Source organism: Rhyacophila brunnea, unplaced genomic scaffold (assembly GCF_057557595.1).
Source record: "Rhyacophila brunnea isolate RB1 unplaced genomic scaffold, BYU_Rbru_1.0 scaffold_13, whole genome shotgun sequence".
Classification (NCBI taxonomy): domain Eukaryota; kingdom Metazoa; phylum Arthropoda; class Insecta; order Trichoptera; family Rhyacophilidae; genus Rhyacophila; species Rhyacophila brunnea.
The window spans coordinates 12,483,073-12,489,072 of record NW_028232785.1 but is presented as its reverse complement, the minus strand read 5'-3'; the positions used below and the strand labels follow the sequence as shown (position 1 = coordinate 12,489,072).

Sequence of the window (6,000 nt, the reverse complement as noted above, 5' to 3'; positions counted from 1 at the left end):
ATAAGTACGTTTTTAAATTTTCTATTGAATTATTATGCTCAATATGCTCAAACTTGTACTTGATAAATGAAGTAAATAAAAAATTGTAACGCACGTATATATTAATAATTTAGTTGGTAGGACCACCCCCTTAGCAACCAATAATAGTCTTTTACTTTTTACGGATTTTTCTGAAATAACTTTTCATACAAAACAGAATTAACTGAAAATGAATTCAATTCTGCTTAAAGATGGCTAAAAGTATTAAAAGAATGCATTGGCATCGTGTTCTGATGTATTCTAAAAGTTTAAAAATAAGTCTAGCTAGTCGGGAAGTTAGTTAAAAATCGATTGCAGGATTTGTACTGGACAAACAAGAATACGAGCTAATAAAAATGTTAAATAAAATTCAACACATGAATTATCATTTAACTATATCATAATATCAAATTGCATCGTACATTATATAAATATTCTTTAATTATATTTTCTACTTGTCTTTACAGGCGACTTTTTCTACTATTAAAGCAAATTTGTGGTGTATGTATATCTCACTTAACTGGCCACGCCGGGCCCTCAGGCTAGACTCCCCCCTTGTGGGTGCCATGAAATAAGGTCCCACAAAAGGGAGTTCCCATATGTAATTATTATTAAAATTTCATGGTGTTAAGGCTGGGGGTGAGGAGCTTAATTCAATAAAGAACAACTTATGGTGAAAAGTATGTATTTAATAGGATGACTCTAGTATATCTACAATAATCAATAATAACCATGCCGGCGTGTTAAAAGGGCATGACACTACTGTCCAAGACGTAAGCGGCAAGTGACGACAATCTCTTGTCATCGAATCCTTCTTGCTTTCCGTTCTACCTGCAGCCATCGTACTGCTAAGTTTCCATGTGCCTTGTCTCAGAAGGTAGATAGGTAGGCTTTTATATTTTTTCAGATACATTTGTCAACTCATAGTAGGTAATAGGTCCATTAAAAGTCCGCTCTATGTACAACCGTCGCTGCTTTCAAATGTTGTAATGATCGTATTCATTCAGTGACGTCTCGTGGGGGTAGGCAGATTGAGCGTCGCTTGGGGGCGGCAGTTACCCAAAGGGCGGCAAATCGAGGAGAATCACTATAGAAATAGCTACCTAGACTTCGTAATAACGGAAATATCTTTCCATTAAAAAATTCAGCTCACTTGTTGGAAATGAAAAATGTATTAATTAGGTACCTACTATAAAAGTTTTAAAAGGATTTTCTTGTCGGGTTCGCGATGTCCAGCTTACTTCAGTTGTCCTTGAACGTTTCGTTCTTGGTGAACAGCAATGACATGTGCATACCTAATTTAAAATGTATCCAAATATGTTTGCCAGTCACTCACGAGTTTTGGAAGTTGTCAAGTGTATTTTAAATGTACCTATCTGAAACCATAGACTCCGCAATATTGTCTATTGAAGCAGAGATGGCATTTAAATTAGATTTAGTGGTTTATAAAATATTGTTAGTAATTTATCCAAACAACACATTTCTTAGATATTGGAGTCATGAAAGGATGATGTAAAGTACTGCATAAAAAATGTGGCGGCATTTTGGCACTGCCTAGGGGCGGCATTCTATCTAAGGACGTCAATGTATTCATTCCTTCGTTTTTGCCGCCACTAAGCAACGCTACCCACGGGACGTCACGGTACTACATCAATATACTATACTATACTAATAATAATATGTACTGAAATGAAACACAGTTAGGCTTTATGATGTTTATTTATACACAATGTAATGAGAAAAATAGACTGTCGCTTCTATATCAAAACATACACGTCACCACGGTCGTTTCTGGAACTAAAACCGTTACAATACCGCCACATGGAAAAAGCGCATGGCGTAATACTGTAACCGCATACAGCGCCATGACGTGAATGCTAACTTTAAGAATTTAGACGCATGTCACGCACGCAATGTGGTGAAATGAATATTATTAGGCTGTCCACACACCCGACAGCTTTATGCAATGACTAGTTGCATGAAATCTTGACGGTGAACAAACCACTAGTCACACTGCTCCCCGCCAGTGGCAAAGGGTGGAGGTAGGCTATTAATATCGGATGTAAATAGTGCAAACTTTGTCAAAGGCAGTCATACGAATTTGTTTCAAACAAAATTGCAGATACTTTTGGCTAGTTTTTAAAATTCCATTTCTTCTTCTTATTGTGCCATACCCTAGCGGAGGTTGGCCACCATCAAGGCGATCTTATCTTTGTCGTCTGCTACCCGGAACAGTTCAGTGAAGCTGCACTTGTACCAGTCACGGAGGTTCTTAAGCCACAAAATGCGGCGCCGTCCTCTGCTACGCTTCCCATTGATCTTTCCTTGAAAGACAAGTTGGGGAATGCCGTATTTTTGTCCTCTCATAATGTGGCCAAGGTAAAGTAGTTTCCTGGTTTTGATACTACGTAGAACTTCTCGGTCCTTCCCCATTCGATTGAGAACTTCAACATTTGTCACCCTGTCAGTCCAAGGAATTTTGAGGATGCGTCTATACAGCCACATCTCGAAACTTCAAGTTCAAAAATTCCATTAAGCCCTGCGTCAACCAAGCCATAATAAATTATCAAAAAATATTTATATAATATGTAGTACTTATCAATAAAATATACCATTAAAAATATGTCATGAAATCATAAATATAATTTTGGGTATTTAATAGATAAAAGAATATTTTTTAGCTAGTTTGGTTTGGTCTAGGCAGGGCTTAATGACTTTAAAAAAAACTAACAAACACCATCCGTAAGATTGTGTATTCTTAATTCAACGAAAACAAATAAGTATGACTGAAAAAGTGTGCACTATTTTTGTTGAATCCCCCATATTATCATAGCTAAACTATTATGGCTTGGCTTAGGCAGGGTTTAATTTAATTTTAAAGATTAACCCATACTATATTCTGCCATTTGTATTATTAGTTCAATGAAAACAAATAAGTATGATTGACAAAGTTTAGCTTTCGCTATTATGTCAGATCTTAACAGCTTACCTCCACCTTTCGCCACTGGTGTGTTGCGTGATACGCGTGAGGTGACCCTAGTAATATGGACCTCAAGCTCACGTGATTTTAATGTGTTTCTAGCATTAGAATGTTATGCTAATATAATTACAAGATAAAAAGAACTTTTTATATACAACATTTTAATTTTTTTGTAGAATCATATAAACTTGACTTGACTAGCTTAAACGATCAAAAAAAATTGTACTTGATAGAAATAATACTGATCATATGATTCATATTGATTTCCATAGTATCAAACGTATATATAAATAATTTAGTTGCTGGGACCATGCGCTTAGATGGCTAAAAGTATTTAAAAATTGCATTGGCATCGTGTTCTGATATATTCTAAAAGTTTCAAATGTCTAGCTAGTCGGGAAGTTAGTTAAAAATCAATTGCAAGATTTGTACAGGACAAATAAGAATAGGAGCTAAAAAACGTTGTAATAAGGAGGGAACCCAGTTTTTTGTGGTAATTCCGCTTTTAGTAATTTACTATCCAATTCAATGATTTTGTTTTTATTTAATTTGAAGTATGGAAGGGGAGATAATAATTATCGTACCCAAAATAATCTCTGAGTTAAATGTTATCTGTCTAATTAATTCAGTCAATAGTCGATGCATCTCACAACACACGGCAGTACTTATTGCAGACGCAAAGGGGGTGAATGCGCCTCGCGTGGTAACAATAATTCTTCCATAGCTTGATGCACTTGCACCTGGGGTGGGAGGGATGTGTTATGCAGTATCTTTCCCACCCTGAATTAGGGTTAACTTGCGGCCTTGATTCGTTGGAATCAGCTGTAATCTGGTCCAACTGTAACATAATATAGAAACTGTCACTATACTAACAGAAGGAGGCATGGTGACGGCCAGTGGCGCACCCAGGATTTAATATTGGGGGGGGGCAAGGAGGAGAATGTTAATTAGTCCCATAGGCTCTTTTTCTTCTTCACATCCTAATTTCTCGTTTATCACCCTTTTGTCTATTACACTTGGTGTACCTACACCATGGTCCTCACATCCTAAAACGGGCCCTCAGGCTAGGATATTTGGCGGGCCCCCTACCTACCGCAACCTACCCCCTAAAGGCAGTGTGAAACACTACATTAACGTTTTTCAAATTGTGTTTTAGTTCAAATTAAGGGTACTTATACAGTGAATTATTGGCGATTTTTAATACTAGATTAATAATGGAGCTGTCGAGTATCGACACATAATAATCAAAAAATATATTGCACAATTATATAATTGAAAATGTTCATGGCCATGAAGTATAATAGCGCCTCAGGCGACTTTTTTCCTATTAAAGCTAATTTATGATGTGTGTTTATTACACTTATCTGGTCAACCCGACAGCCGGGCCCTCCACAGCCCGGACGCCCAGGATAGAGCCCTGACGGCCCTCCCCAGCCATCACCTACACCATTCCGGAATTCAGGTGGACACCGAGAATTTTTTGATAGATCCATTATGGATTGGGTTTCTAAAAAAAACCTGACGTGTGTTAGAAATTAAAATCTAAGAAATTTTTCTAAAAAGGGTGCTGGAGAATTACAAATCATTTTTTTGCCGTGTTTTTATTTGTCTAAGCCCAAAGGTATAGTTTATTGGCTTTCAATTTCAATGTTTAAAATCATCCTGATAATTTTCATGTTTGGGGGGTGCCAGGGCCCCTTGCCCCCCCCCCCACCCCCCCTGGGTGCGCCACTGGTGACGGCATGTGTGTCAATTTTTTGAGTGGTGCAATCACAAAACTTAAATTATAAAACTGGTACTGATTATAAATTGAAGATTAAATCTGTGCGTATCGAAATATTTGCCTTTTGATCAGTGTTTTGGCTCATTTCATGATACAAAAGCAAAATAAGAACTTTTTTTGTTAAATGACTACTTCTCTACCTATCTGTTCCATCATAACTTCTTTCGACCATGTCCGATCCTAATAGGATCATATGGGCCTCCACAGGGTAGAGGTTTGTATTGACAGATTTTGTTTTTACGAGAAATGGATGTCAGCCACTTGCTCAACCTATTAGGTTCATACTCTGACTCATACACAAATAGAAAAACAATATGTGTACTTGTCAGACTCAGGATTCGAACCTGGGACCCACGACGCGATAGGCCAACGCTTAAGCCGCCCGGCTATCGTGGGTGTGTCATAACACTCAAAATAATTATATTTTTGATAGTAATTTAATACAATTTCACCTCGATATCTAAAAAGATTTCGATGATAAGATAAACCTTCTGAAAAATAATGCATATTCTATTACAACTCGTCGGGAATTGAGTTACAATATTGGAACCATACCTAAATATGGAGGGAAAAGTAAGTCAATGTCTCTTACCATCAAAAAACAGGCAAACGTCAAAAACAGGAATTTTGCAATCATGATGGCCGTCCAAAGTGTCGTTTACCCTATTTCTCTGCGTAATCTTCAATCAACTATCCCTACTATATCATACAAAATAATTCAAACTCTTTATATTGTATTAGGCTTGTTTAAACAACGTATTCAAAGAACGTTCTTCGTTATTGACTTAACCCTGTTATTCGACATAATGAACAATGTGTAATTAATGTTAATATAAATCTATTTTAGTAGCATTAAAAAAATATACACATCTCTGCTAATACATTTAATCAAACAATGATTTTTTTATTTAATTTATAAACATTGGGGATTTATGTGTTGAAATAATTATATTTCAATCTGTTACCGAGGAATACTAGGTTCTTAAAAATTCTTAATTTTATTATACCCTGTTTACACGTGTATGGATGTACTACTGTTGACAGTAAGACATGTATTATCCTGCAGATGCAAGCTTGCATGCATGAATTAAAAAAATTGTTGTGTGTACCTACTTAATATGTACACACTTAATAAGTACATACACAAGTACGCGCGTTAGAAGTTATACTTCTTTGGTATAACAAAATAAAAACAAAACTTGTGATAAACTAGATTCTT

The 6,000-nt window shown here is 36.2% G+C and overlaps 1 long non-coding RNA gene across 1 annotated transcript; it reads right to left on the bottom strand.

Annotated features, from left to right (window-relative positions):
- Positions 1-1,718: 1,718 nt before the first annotated feature.
- Positions 1,719-5,484, bottom strand: LOC147076514 (uncharacterized). Its single transcript, XR_015069512.1, has 3 exons — positions 5,374-5,484; positions 3,042-3,836; positions 1,719-2,065 (listed from the first exon to the last, which is right to left on the bottom strand). It is a non-coding gene; the product is annotated as an uncharacterized LOC147076514 (long non-coding RNA).
- Positions 5,485-6,000: the final 516 nt, after the last annotated feature.